This window comes from Neopelma chrysocephalum, unplaced genomic scaffold (assembly GCF_003984885.1).
Source record: "Neopelma chrysocephalum unplaced genomic scaffold, ASM398488v2 Primary Assembly neopelma1_96926, whole genome shotgun sequence".
NCBI classification, from domain to species: domain Eukaryota; kingdom Metazoa; phylum Chordata; class Aves; order Passeriformes; family Pipridae; genus Neopelma; species Neopelma chrysocephalum.
In genome coordinates this window covers 989800-1004633 of record NW_020925569.1, presented here as the reverse complement: position 1 = coordinate 1004633, position 14834 = coordinate 989800, and the positions used below count along the sequence as shown (strand labels likewise).

General features: G+C 42.3%; 1 protein-coding gene across 2 annotated transcripts in view; it reads right to left on the bottom strand.

The window, feature by feature from the left end:
* The window catches only part of PIP5K1B (phosphatidylinositol-4-phosphate 5-kinase type 1 beta), a 109780-nt gene extending 95256 nt beyond the window's left edge, over positions 1–14524 (bottom strand). Inside the window, exon 1 of one of the 2 annotated variants that reach the window (XM_027670729.1) lies at positions 14193–14524. The gene's annotated coding sequence lies outside the window, so the exon portion shown is untranslated. Of the gene's footprint in view, positions 1–14069; positions 14145–14192 lie in introns of those variants that run through there. The other variant, XM_027670731.1, reaches the window with a different exon arrangement.
* Between the last annotated feature and the right edge of the window lie 310 nt (positions 14525–14834).

Genomic DNA, 14834 nt, shown 5'->3' with positions numbered 1-14834 from the left:
AAAATTAAGTCTTATTTTTCGCTATGCCTAATTACTTACCCTGTCAAACTACTTCATAAAACACCACATTCCTAGCAATTTTCATGTAATTTTGATGCTTCAGCACAATATTAGTGTCACAAACATGATAAAAATACTTACATTTCAACATACAAGCCCCTGAAAGAAACATATGTCCCTGTAATTAGACCTCAAGTTCAAAGTAAAACTCTTTCTGCTTTGAAAATCTATTTAAAAATCAAGACATTGTTCAATAGCAGCCAACAAAAATATCCTAAGGCATATTTTGTTTTTAACTCAACTTTTGTGAACCATACTCGTCATCATGGACTTTACCATCATTTGCGGGTATAGTAAAGCAAAACTAAATTCTTCTATTCATGTAATGCTATGACCAAAAAAAAAATTCAAACCCAAATAAACAACTTATAAATTACTTCCTACCACAGTCTGATATTACACATCTAGCTTCAGCTGAAGGCAGCGGAAATTGTTACTGGCATTTTAACCTCCAGTTTAACCATTCCAAACAGATGATGTACTTGTGTGCTTTCATAATTTCCACAGCTAATGATGTTATCCTCATATTGCACATTAAGTCAGAAATATACCAAATATCAAGACTGAGGGAATTTCAGATCACATTTGTTAGCTGCATAAATTCAACCCAAAGTTCTATATTATGAACAACATACGAATAGATCAGATAATTTCAAATTAAAATAAACTGAATGTGATTATTTTAGATTTAAGCTCTTCTTTGAACCCCTACAACCAAAGCAGTTTCCTTGAATTTTGCAAAGAGCTATGAGCAGTTTGACACTGCTGTCTTCCACTGAATTCCGAGGCCTTTCTGATCACAAAGTCAGCCTGGTGTAGGGATGCAGTCATAAACAGGTAAAATTCAGCTATAGTAAGAGCTGCAATAATGTCACACATGGAAAAAGTTTTAAAGACATTTTATCTTGAGACTTATAGACTTTCACTATTCATTTTATAAGTTAAACACACAGACCCAAACCAGACAGAGATTATGAGTGTACATCAGTTCTTTATGGTACCATGTTACACATACCCCAGATGCGCATCTCCTCACAATGATTCATCTCCATCCACACTGCACTGATGTCTGCCTTCTGCCAGTTGTGTGTGGGGGACATCTGAGCAGACCCCTGTGCACAAGGCTGATTTAGGGCACTGGCAAGGCTGCCACTGGGAAAACTGCTAGTCAGGGTCAGAGGGGTCTTTGCCCACATAAAAGAAATGTGGGCAAGTACGGAAAAGCTATGACCAGGTAGAAGATCCATTTCAATCTGCATCAGAGCAAGTACCTACCCCTAGCGGGGACTTCCCTTGTTTGCCCAAAGAATACCTAGACTCAGATCTCACCACTTCAGCTCCTCCATGTCTGAGAGGGACAGAGTGTAGATGAGAAGAAGCCTGTGCAGCAAACTAATAAAAGGAACACGAGCAGTGGGACCACACAAAAGGATATTGAGTTTCTGTTGTCACAGATTGTAACTTCACAGCAAACTTGGAAACACAAATCATGTTCCTTGAATCCTGAAACTTGAATCAAGTAGGAAGATGCAAAGGGCAATTTTGACTTACAGGCAGTCTCTGCAATGTGTATGCACAAACTGGGAGGAGTCGAGTGATAAAGTAAGTGTACTTAGTAATTGTGCATAACTTCAAGGCTGCTTACTAGTTAATAATTGACCTCCACATATGGTCAAACAGTTGTTAAAATTATCATTTTTAGACCATAGGTAAATAAATAAATTCAAGAACCAAAAATATGAGGTAGGATGCTCCTATGATGCACAACTACTTTAGGGCTGTACCAACTCACAGTTTGATCAAAAATGCACTTAAACTACACTGATCTTTCTTGAGCAGGTTCAAAGAAGAGCTGAGCAGTACACAACTACTGTAGGAATTCTTACACAACTTTTCCTTTGGAGAAACTAAGGTAAAGAGGGTACTGCTCTCAGATAATCACCTTGACATGTCAATCTTCCACCCTACAGAGTTCCTGTAACTTCTGTGACATAAAGCACATGAAGCAGAAGCTGGGTAGGTTCAAACACTTTTCAAAAGTATGAAAAGACTTACCAAAATAAACTCAGAGGTCAGTAACATGCAAGACATGCTCTGTTTGTGCTTTAGTACAATGGAGCCCAGGTCCCAGAGAAACCTAGCTAAATCTAGAAACTGGAGTCCCCAAAGGCAGAGCAGACTATGGCCCTTTTTCTTTGTAAACAACATTTCTAATTATTCATATAGTAAGAAAAAACTGTTAATGTACATTACTGAAACACAGTGATAACAATTTCCTTTCTTGGTGTTGCACAGTAAGAGTTCATCTTACAACACTATCAGCCTTCCCACAGGAAGCACAGTATCTTTTAAAATTAGGAGAGACCCAAGTGCACGTCACAGATTCTCTTTTACAAATAAGCTTATAAAGAGAAGGGAAAAAGTCAGAAGAGTAATCAGCAGCGGAATAGTTTTAATGACTTACTGGGTTACTACTGGAACGGGGAAGGAAATTGATCAGTTCAGCTGCTAACAGAACACAATAATCTCAAGTTGAGACCCAGTAACTATAAAGAGTACTTTCAAATGTGTTTCTTCTTTTCTCCTGAAGCTTTGTGTGCTCACTTTTGGCTAACTACAGCACAACAGGAAGCCCTGTACTCACATAATGATAATAATAACAACCCAGTCTGCTGAGGTAATGAGACAAAAATGAAGGAAACACTGCCCTCATTGCAGGCTCTGTGGGGCTGTAGATGACTTAAAGTGTTAATTCGTTGCTCAAAACCTCCAGTTTTGCTACTCTGCTACAAACAGCTAGTAAAATAACACAGTCTTAGGTGGGATCTGTCTGTTTGCATTAACACTTCAGACTCCAATACAAGTGTATGCAAAGCACATGACAAAAGTCACACCTAAATATACACCAACACACAACAAAACCTGGTATGTTCTCTATCAGGATAGTAACATAAAGGAAGAGAAGCAACCTTGTAAACACTAAACAAAAGCATGGGACAGCCATAAAAAACATCCAGTCTAGATAGACATTGCCTATTTTGCATGAGAACACCACAGTACACTGAATCTGTTGTTTCATACGCAGACAATTAAAATATTTCTCCACAGACAGGTCAAAATTAGTTGCCCGTGTTCTACATAATTTCAGACAGAAAGCTTGGGACTGAGCAAAGATGACAGTTTACAACACTTTAGGACTTAATTAAAGCCTTGAGGGCTAACAAGTAGGATGTTCCTCCTACTGTTGGAATTTCTTTTTTTCAAACACTTAAATATAAGACTTTGAATAAAACATCCTTAAGAATACATTTCAGATGAGAAGCAGTACACAAATCATCTTAACCTCAATATTTATAAACTACTCATTCCATAGTCCTGCCTCTGAAAAAAATATATATATTAAAAAAAGAAGTTAATTCAACAATTAACATTTTAGTAGGTATTCCTATATAAAGGAAACAAAAGCAATTTGCCATTAACATTGTCATTTAAGATGTTCTTCTGATGGGCAGATAATTTTATTGAAGAGGTCTGAAACTCTTCCTTCTCAGTATCATCACTAAAACTTTTCCTAAATTCATTGTTTCATCTAGTTACAGCAGAATTTTAGAAGGTGTCTTAAAATTACACAGGTATTTGTGTTTTAATTTTAGGTACTTTTATTATCTCATGCTTGGATTCCATTATTTGCACACCATGTAATAATATTCTATGGGTGTTTTTCTGTCTAGAAAACAGATGCCAAGCCGCCTCTTTAACAATGCCATCTCTGCTTTCTGTGTATGCTAAGAATCACCATATTGACAGGCCAGAAGCACCACATCTCTGTATGCAATCAGCACCACAAATTTCAGCAGAAATTTAACAACCACAGAAAAAGTGATCATGAAAGACTGTGATGCATACTCATCCACATTCCCAGGAGTTTCAGATCATTTCTAGCGGAAAGACCAGCAAAGTAAGGTTCCACTTTAGATTTCTATTGCCACTAAGAAATACATAATAATGTTCTTTCCATTGCAATACATTAGAGTCCTACTATAGTGATCTATTAATAGCTGGAAAAAGATTTATAGTGTAAACAAAAACTAATAACATTAAACATACAAGTATTATTATTTAACGAGATGACTTGTTATATCATCATGTTTGTACTAAAAACAAAACCAGAAGCTGTGGAATCCCATGAGAAGGTTTTCTGTTTGCTAGCCAAAAAGAGCTTCATAATACTTCCTTTGTTTTCATGTTGAACAAAGTGACTAAACTTGGTGGGACATCTCTCTTTCCTCCCAGGAGCTTCCACTACCATTCTGAATGTGAAGTTTCTTTTCCACTAAGTGGAGTGGGGTATAAAGGACTAAAGTACTGGTACCTCAAAGGCTTCTGTGTGTGCCCGCCTTCATGCACTGCAATACATCTTATACAGTTATCCATACTGACTTCCACATCACTCAAAATCAAGCAAAGACACCTGATTTGGCAGAAATTGTGTACTCAGTTTTGTCTTAAGGGTGTGCTCTTTTATGCAAGGTTCAGTCACACATGCCTTTTTCTTTCCAGACCACTTATTTATCCACAGAAACACTGCTGTATCCACAGAAACACTGGAGATGGGTCAGCTGAGTAAGAGGCACTCTCCACACCACACAAATCAGAACCATCCCTTCTGCTCTCTGAACATACTGATGCAAAACATATCACAAAGAAATACAGAGAAGACGCCAATCAGCGTCTGCAGGTGGGGATCTGCTGATTATGGTTTGCACTATGAAAAGTGTAAAAGTATAGTAATCTTTACCTTGACTCGTACACCAAAAAACTACACTGCGTGGCAATCTCTCTAACAGCACAGAAGGTAAATTTTAGCCCCTCCATCCTCAGAGAAACCTTTCCTAATATGGTCAGCAAACACACTGGAGAAAAATGTCTGAATAGGACTGTTTATTTTCTTAGCAATGTTTTCTTAGAATGATGCATAAAAAATATTTGTACATTCAGACAAATCAGTACACAAGTCCTCTCAAATTTGTAAGACCTTAGAGCAAGAGAAATAGACACTAAAGACCAAGGCAATAAGAGAGCTGGTACATCCCTTGACAGAGCTGTGAATATCAAACTTGACACTGAAGTAACTTTAAGTAACAAAGTGATCCAAAAAACTTTGTCAGAATCAAACAGCAGTACTGAAAACAAAGTTCAGTGGTTTTACCTGAGACAGTTTTGGTTCCATAGGCATGGCTCATACAAACAGTGCATTACTCTCAGCAAAAGACTTAGACTCATGACACATTAAGACCAAGACTTTAATTAGGTACAAAAGGGAGAGAGCATTTGCAGACACTTTCAAGGCAGAAAGTTATCTTAGAAGTAACCAGGAAATCCCAGAATCTTTCCATGTAGTTCAGTAAGCCTTTGAAAATTTTCAAATATAGATCTAACAGGAAGCCCACAAATTTCTCAACTCCTTTTTAATAGTCCTACAATTTTACAGCTTGGGTTAGAGAAGGTATGTAACAGTGCAGATTGCTCTCTTGACCCAAAGTAAATAACTTCATTAATCTTCTAATTGGAGATTGGCAGCAGTGATGACTGCAATGGATTTGTACATTACCCAAATGAAAACTTGGCTGCTTCCAGTTTCTCTGGGTCATGAGTGCTTAGAATGTTTTACCAGCAACTGAGTTTGCTTGGGGTGAAAAAAAGGCAAACAAAGAAAACACATTTGCCAAATTCTGTAAGCTAGCAGATGATAAACTGTGCTCCAAATCACTCAGAGACCAGCAAAAATCTTCCATAAGCTAAAAAAAACACAAAAAAAACCAAAACCCAAACCATTTGACTCACAGCCTGTGACTCTACTATTGCCATCGGTAATGAGGAAACCACAGTCTTAGACATGCTATCTCATTCATTTAGTCCTCTTCATGAACTGAAAAAAAAAAATCAAACTTACATTTGGAGAGGAAAAAACAGTTTGTAATGAATCCAAAAGGAAAGACTTATTTGCTCTCATGGTCTAGTGGCTAATGGCAGGAGACTTCAAAAGAGTTTACATAATTAAATGCTACCATTCCAACAATGGGAAACCTTTCTGCACATGGCAGTCAGCAAAAGAAGCAAACACAGAACAGAGGCCAGCACAGACCAGCCTCAGTAGAGGGCTGGGACTCCCATCAGGTTGCCACTCTTGGTATCTCTCTGCTCCCCCAGCTGCTGCAGCTAGCAATAGCTATGCTGAGACCTGCAAAGTGACAGGCACACTCCTGCTACAATTAATCACAGAATCACAGAATTGTTTGGGTTGGAAGGAACCTCATGGATCACCTAGTTCCAACTCCCCTGGCCACTAGACCACATTGCTTGGTGCCCCATCCAACCTCACCTTGAATACTTTCAGGGATAGAGCATCCACAATTTCTCTGGGCAACTTGTTCCAGTTTCTCATCACCTTCACAATAAAGAATTTTTTCATGATATCTAATGTAAATCTACCCTCTTTCAGTTTAAAGCCATTCCCCCCTGTTCTATCACTACAGGTCGTTATCAGAAGTCCCTCATCAGCTTTCTTGCAGGTCCCCTTTACGTACTAGAAGACTGCTCCAAGGTCTTCCTGAAGCCTTCTCTTCTCTAGGCTGAACATCCCCAACTCATTCAGCTTGTCTTCATAGGAGAGGTGCTCCAACACTCTCATCATCTTTGTGGCCTTCCTTTGGACTTGCTCAACAGGTCTATGCCCTTCTTGCTGCCTCCCCCCCCCCCCCTTAAGCTGGACACAGGATTCCAGGTGGGGGTCTCACCAGAACAGAGTAGAGGGCAAATCCCCTCCCTCACCCTGCTGGCCATGCTGCTTTTGATGTTGCCCAGGATGTGGTTGGCCCTTGGGCTGCAAGCGCACATTGGTGGCTCATGTCCAGCTTCTCATCCATCAGCACCCCAAAGTCCTTCTCTTCAGGGCTGCTCTCAATCCATTCTCCACCCAGCCTGTATTTGTGCTCAGGATTGCCCCAACCCAAGTGCAGGACCTTGCACTTTGTATTGTTGAATTCCATGAGCTTCACATGAGGTTCTTAAGCGCTCTACTAGATGACATCCCTTCCTTCCAGGATGTTGACCACACCACCCAGCTGGTGTTGTTGGCACACTTGCTGAGGATGCAGTTGATCCCACTGTCCAAATTGCAAAGATGCTAAGCAGCGTGAGTCCCAGTACCAATACCTGAGGATGCCACTCGTCACTGGCCTCCATTTGCACACTGAGCCTTTGACTGTAACTCTTGAGTGTGACCCTTATCCACCAAATCAATGTCTCTTCAGTTTAGAAACAAGGATGTCATATGGGACAGTGTTAAATGTTTTGTGTTAAGTGTCAGTTGCTCTTCTTTTAACCACCCATTCCATTACACCATTGTAGAATGCCATCAAATTTTCAGGCACAGTTTACCCCCAGCAAAGCCATGTTGGCTGGAACCAACCACCTCCATATTTTCCACGTGCCTGAGCATGGTTTCCAGGAGGATCTACGCCATGATCTTGCTAGGCACAGAGGTGAGACTGACTAGTCTGTACCTCTGAGCAAGTTTGAGCTGGCTTCCCACCAAGTCTCCAAATGCTCAGTGAAAGCCCCTCCCCCCCCCCACTTTGGGCAAAGAGAGGAAAGGAAAAAAAAATTATAGGAACTGAGAGAAACCGAAATCAACCAGATTATATAAAAAATATATATATTTACAATTATATATATTATTTGAATATATATATTGTACACACAATAGGGAGCTCCCGAGGGGAAAAAAGGGAAAAGGGAGGGGGAAACAGGGATAAAAACTAAAAACAAATATCCTCTAAATATACCCGTTAATAGAGAACTAGCGGATAAGTACAAAAAAACTGATTAAATACTTCCCTGAATGGGACAATAGAACTGTGTGAGGCAGCAGCCAACTCCCCCATGCCTCCCAGAGAGACTGGAGACAACGGCAGGTCTGAGCCACAGGCCCTGACCTGTACAAGCAGGCCAGGCCTATACCCGTCGCCTTCAGCCACCGGAAGAGAGAAGAGAGCGAACTCTCTTATCTGCACCTTTTTATATGTTGTGTTACGGAAAGGGATGATATGGAATACTTCCTTAGATTTCTGATCCCATTGCTAAGGAAGGCCTAAAAAAATCCAAGAGCCAACCCACTACAAGCTCCCTTGTAGTTAAGCTATCATTTACCTGCATGGATGTATCCTCTGGCATTTAGCTGACTCACGCTGATACTCAGGCCAAGAACTTCTTTCAAAAACAAACTCAGCAGGAGAAAAAAGCAAATAACTTTCCCAGATAGTGAGGGATGGGAAGTTGTGGATACAAAACAGCCCAAGAAGAATCCAGCCCATTCACAACCTTAGCAGGCACCCGTCTCACCTTGGGCTTTGCTACAGAGTAGCAAAGTAGCTATTTTTTTTCTACAAACTAGCAGCAACAAGGAGGGGAAAAGCCCAAATAGGCACAGAAAGCGAGATTCAGATTGGGAACATGGTGAAGGCAACCAAGCAACAAGTTTCTCTCTCCTAAATAGATTACAGGAACACCAACAGCAATCTCATGTTACCTTCTCAAGAGCACTCAAGGTCTCACTCCATTAATTCCACTTCTCTTATGCCTCTCCACTGCTATTTACACCCCCCACAAGCAATTGGAAGCTTCAAATCACACCAGTTAAAGAGCCAGTTGAACATCACTAATTTCTTTTGTTCTTGCAAAGTTATTTTTAATCCACATCAGTTCAGTGATCTGATATTATCACAAAGCTTACCAACAGTTGTGCAACCACAGCCAAAAGAGTGGCAAACTGCCATAGCAGTTGTGGGATTTTTAAGTCAGCTTTAGTGCTGAAGGGAAAATCCCACTAAACTGCACTGCTCATCAAGCTGTAAACTTAAATGTCAGAAGTTTCCTTCAGTTCAGACGGCACAGCTATGTTTCTGGAGTTGTGAACAAGACTTAATAACTGTAAACTGCTGCAAATAACAGCAATATTTGTACTATTGAATTGTGTAGATTTTTTTAAGTATTTGTGCAATTGAAGCATCTTTGTATTTGTGTCCATTATGTTTAATGTAACTTTGATCATAAACTAGAAGCTGTAGTCAAAGGACATCAAGACAGACCTTTCAATTTATATTTTACCTTGCTAGAAAACTGCCATCTCCTAAGTTTGTACAGAGATAAAAGGAGCCAAGTGGAACCCAATTCCAGAAGCCTGATACTTTTTTTCATAGGATGAGTTTTATGATGCACAGTGAACTGCTCTTCATTAGGAGAGGATAAAAATCATCTTACCATCACTGGGCGACCACCTGCAGACACATGCTTCTCATAGAGCACTGGATGAAATTTCAGCCTCTGTGCCTCAGTTCCACAGTGTGCAATATGTGCATTCCCTGGCCTCAAAGAGACATTTTTAAAAGTATATCATTATCTCTAGAATTTCAAATATTGCAATAACAAGGATCTCACGAAAACCAAAGGACACCAAATGCAGGGGGCTGGCCAGGTGGCATGCAGTCACGAAATACATGAATCTTGAGCTAAAGGAGCTAGCAATAAAAATAAGCACAGTTAATAAAATGGCCATCATACAGTACCTGCATTATTAGACAAAAGCATCCTATGACTGTGCATATACACAAACACCACACAAAATTTTGCAAGTAACTTGCTTTTTGACTATGATGCAGATCATAGCTGTGACACATTGAAGAAACTGCTGCTAGCTTACTCTCACTTTTAGTTCTGTAAATCTCATATTTCAAAATACAAAACACAAGCACATCTAGACAATAGTGAAAATATACAAGGCACTTGCAACACCTACAACTTCCCCTACTTCACTGATCACAAATAAAACAGCAGTTTTACAGCAAGGAGGAAATAACAACAAAATGGTAAACACTGTGCCTCACAACAGGCTGATAGTTTTCTAGTTTACAAGGGGAGAGTGGAAGGTAAAAAGTGAAATTTCCAGCTCATTGAAGGAGGACTTGAAGTTTCTTGCTCACATACAAGGAGAAAAACCTCTTTTTGCACTGCACCAATGTGAAGAATAAGACAAGACACATGACCACATAAGCATAGCAGGAATCTACCATGATAAATCAGACACTTGATCTATTTGGAGAAAATTAAATTTAGAATATCAGTGGTGAGGGCCCATGTGAGAGACTGAAATGTTAAGGGTTAATGACTCAAACAATTGGCCTATTGTTAACAAGAACCTTCAGCAGTGGGTTATAACAGCTACAGTACAAAAAGGATTCAAACACAAATTACACTTAGAGAAGGAATGGTCCAAGCCGTAAGTAACACTGGATAGCAGAGAAGACATGAACAGCATGTTCCCAATCTCTGCTTAGTACTGTCAGCAAAGACTTCATTTAGAAAAGCATTCAATTGCTTTTAACTTGTGTAGAGTTTGCTATTGAGCAGCATGGAGTTTTAAATAATAAAACATATATTAAGCTGCTCATTTTTATGCTTTTAAATGCACATTTTATTTTGCTTGATCAGTGAAGTTTGCTTTTTAGCTTCCACAGTATATAAATTTCAAATACAGCACCACATAATTACCAGCAGTAGAATCACAGAATATTTTAGGTTGAAAAAGACACTTCAGATCACTGAGTCCAGCTGTTAAGATAACCATGCCAGGTCCACTACTAAACCATGTCCCTAAGTACCACATCTACACATCTTTTGAATACCCCCAGGGATGGTGACTCAGCCACTTCCCTGTGCACTCTGTTCCAAAGTCTGACCACCACTATTTTTTCCTAATATCTTATCTAAACTCCCTTGGTGCAGCTTAAGGTCATTTCCTCTTGCCCTACCACTTGTTACTTGGGAGAAGAGAACAAGCCCCACCTGGCTACAACCTCCTTTCAGGTAATTGTAGAGAGCGATAAAGTCTCCCCTGAGCCTTCTTTTCTCCAGATGAAACAAACCCAGCTCCCTCAGTTGCTCCTCATAGGATTTGTGTTCCAGACCCTTCACAAGCTTCACTGCCTTTTCTCTGGACTCACTCCAGCACCGCCATATCTGTCCTGTAGTGAGTGATGGGCCTAAAACTGAACACAGGATTCAAGGTGAGGCCTCATCAGTGCCAAGTACAGCAGGAGAATCACTTCCCTGGGTCCTGCTGGCCAAACTATTGCTGATATAAGTCAGGGTGCCACTGGCCTTCTTGGCCACCTGGGCACTCTGTTGGCTCATATTCAGCTGCTTTCCAGCCACTCTCCCCCAAGCCTGGATTGCTGCCTGGGGTTGTTGTGACCTAAGGGCAGGACCTGGCACTTGACCTTGTTGAATCTCATGCCACTGGCCCTGGCCCATCTATCTAGGCCTGTCCAGATGCCTGTGCAGGGCCTTCCTACCCTCCAGCAGATCAGCATTCCTGCCCAACTTGTTGTCTGTGTACTTACTGAGGGTACACTTGACCTCCTCATGCAGATCATCAATAAAAATATTAAATAGAACCAATACTGAGCCCTGGGAAACACTACTTGTGACCAGACACTAGCTGGATGTAAATCCATTTACCACCACTCTCTGGGCCCAGCTATTCAGCCAGTTTTTTTAACCAGCAAAGATTGCACCTGCCTAAGCCATGGGCTGCCAGTTTCTCAGGAGAATGATGTGGGAGACAGTGTCTAAGGCTATCTACTAAAGTCCAGGTAGGCTATATCAACAGCCTTTACCTCACCCACTAAGCAGGTCACCTTCTCACAGAAGGTGATCAAGTAAGCGAAGTAATAACACTGCAACACCACACTTGTTCAACCGTTGTGTAAGACAAAGGCAGGCTCTCGGTAATTGCTAGCACAGCACGGTATAGTGGAGGGTGCTGAAAAGTGCACAGAAGCTGCGCCAGATTTTATCCACCCTTAAAACAAAACGTGAACTGAGGGGAGAAGGGGAGGCAGCCTCTTACAAACAGCTGCCTAAGGAAAAGCTTTTGCCAGTTTCTACCCTAGAGGAGGCAAGAATGCCAAGACACTTAAAGTGCCTTGGTTACACAGAACATAAACACACAGATTAAGTACAGCACGTTCAGGACTGCAAGAATCAGTAAGCATATTTTCAATAGTATATGACCACCAATATTATGTGACCACAGAGGAAGTATTTTTTGTAGTTTCTAGCCCATTCTGTTGGTGTCAGAAGTAAAAAAAAGAAATGCCTTAGCTACCTAAGAAGAAAAGAAACAACACTAAGAAAAATCAGCACAATTCCACAAACACACACTATTGCAGTAAACCACATTTAAATTTTCCCAATATCAAGAACACCCAAACATATAACTAAAGACAGCCTTAAACCTGCACCAAATGATCTTGGTGAAAGAAACCTCCTGCTGTTTTTAATGATTCAAGGATCAATTCCTAGATTTAGAATATGATTTTCAACTCCCTGTTTTATGTAATTTGGGGAAGGGAAGAATCCAGTAAAGAGATGAAATACAGTAAAAATTAATTAAGAGGAATATTTTTACAATCCTGTTTTATTTTCCCTCAATAAATTAATAATTAGAAACTGATCTTTAAAAACAAAAGAGATGTGAATAATTGTGTTCAATTTTGGTTTTCTTGAATCAGTTTTGAGACAGGTATAAGGAAAAACCCAGTCAATTACGCATAGGATAAAGTATCTGGGTGGAGAAAGAGATGTGACCAATTAAGCACTATTTATGTTGTGGAAGAGTCAGAGTAACAACCACATTAGGTATTCCTCAGAACATGTATTCTCTGCTTTGAAGGTGGAAAAAATTTGAGATCATTTAATTAACTTTATTGTAAAGCATCTCCATCATAATAAACATCCCATAAATTTACATTGAGACACAAAAAAAGCCCAGAGGATTCTACTGTATACATTCATGAATTCCCAAACTGCCAATGTCCCTTATGTTAGGTTCATTTTAAGAAGAGTTTCTGTGGTTTTAACTTTGATCTGAGCCCTCCTCCACCTTACATTATCCAAATGTTAGCTCAAAATATTTACATAAATACAAAACTCTCATCATTTTGTTAAATGGAAGGAAACAAACCCACTGTTTCTTCACCATAAGGAATATCCTTCTAGAAGCAACATGAAACAAGTATATTTACATTTCCTTCGGGAGAGCTAACAACATCCGTATCAAGTTTTCCTTAAGCAACAGCATGTACCATAGTTCAGCTTTAAAGAGACAACATTAAAGAGAAAAGGGTAGGGGTGACAACCCAAAAACCTCTGATCACCTAAGCAGGATATTGGATGCTACTTTATGGTAGTAACAGGTAAGTTTACTATTTAAAGACTTTCCTGCTGCCGGACCCTATTCAGCAAAATCAGCGTCTTGGACAGAAACGCCTCAGTCCAGCCCCTCTCTCCCCGCGGCGGCGCCCAGCCGGACCTCCAAGGGGATGGGCTGCGCGCACCTGAAAAAGCCCGTTCAGCCACAGCACAGTTCAATCCTGGAAGAACTAGAGCCTCAGGCATGCGGGAACCTACTCCTCACCATTCTCTCACAGGCTGTTGGGTAGGTTTTTCCTTAAAAAGCTGCAGTCCCACAATTCTGTGGGACTTCTGTGAAGTCTGTGGAACTTCACAGAAACACCCCCCCCAAAAAAAAAAAACAACCCCCCCTCCACACACACACAAAAAGCACGGGAACGAGAGACGTTTTCTGCCAGTCCTTTAAGGCGTCGGGTGCCGGTGGTGCTCCCACTTGGGACAGGGACCCTCTGCTCCCGGCGCAGCTCAGCACCTGCCCCAGCCCGGCTCCGGGGCCACGTCGGCCTCAGCCCTGCGCCGCCCGCCTTCTCCCACAGCCCCGCTTCCCGGGGCCAAACCGAACAGCCCTACAAAACGCAGCCAGACAAACCCCGAGAGCCCTCGCCGCACTTCCCGGGCATGCCGCGCCCGCCCGGCGGGGTAACCCACGGCACGGAGCGCCCGCACCGCCCGCGCTGCCCGCGCCCAGCCTGCACCGCCGCCTGCGGGGCGTTCGCCCCCCGCAGCCTCCGGCGCCCGGCCGAGCCCCCCAGGACGGCGCGGGGACCCCCCGCTGCCGCTTCTGATCCTCCCGGCCGGCAACGCCGCGCTCCCCTCACCTCCAGCGCTGGCGGATGGCGGCAGGAGGCGGTGCTGAGCGAGGGCTCCTCCCGCGGGCGACTCTTTACGCCCGTCCGTCCCATGGGCGAGACGGTGGGACAGCTCGGTGGGCTCCCGGAGAGCCCTTCCCGCCAGTCCCGCGGCCCTGGCCGCCTTCCCTCGCCCTTTGCCGGCTCTCGCCCAGCGGGTGCTAGTGCTCTGGGCGCAGGAGGTTGTTTGCGGCGCGGCGGCGGGGGAGCGGCTGGGGGTTGGCCGTCCCAGGTCCGCGGGAGACACGGCTGCTAGGGGCCGTAGAGGGCTGCGAGCTACTCTGAGGTGCGAGGCCATGGTGGTGCGCAGAAGTGTGAGAGCACCTGTTAGCCCGTTCTGGCAGAGGGATTTCTAGCTCCATTGCCAGCCCACCGTTTATAGAATCACAGAATGTTAAGGAGTTGGAATGGACCTTAAAGAACATCTAGTCCCAACTGCCCCTGCCAAGGGCAGAGACACCTCCCATTAGACCAGGTTGCTCAAGGCCTTATCCAGCCTGGCTTTGAACACTGCCAGAGTCGGTGCACCCACCACCTCTCTGGGCAACCTGTTCCAGTGCCTCACCACCCCCACAGTTAAAAATTTCTTCCTTATATCTAGCTTAGATTTCC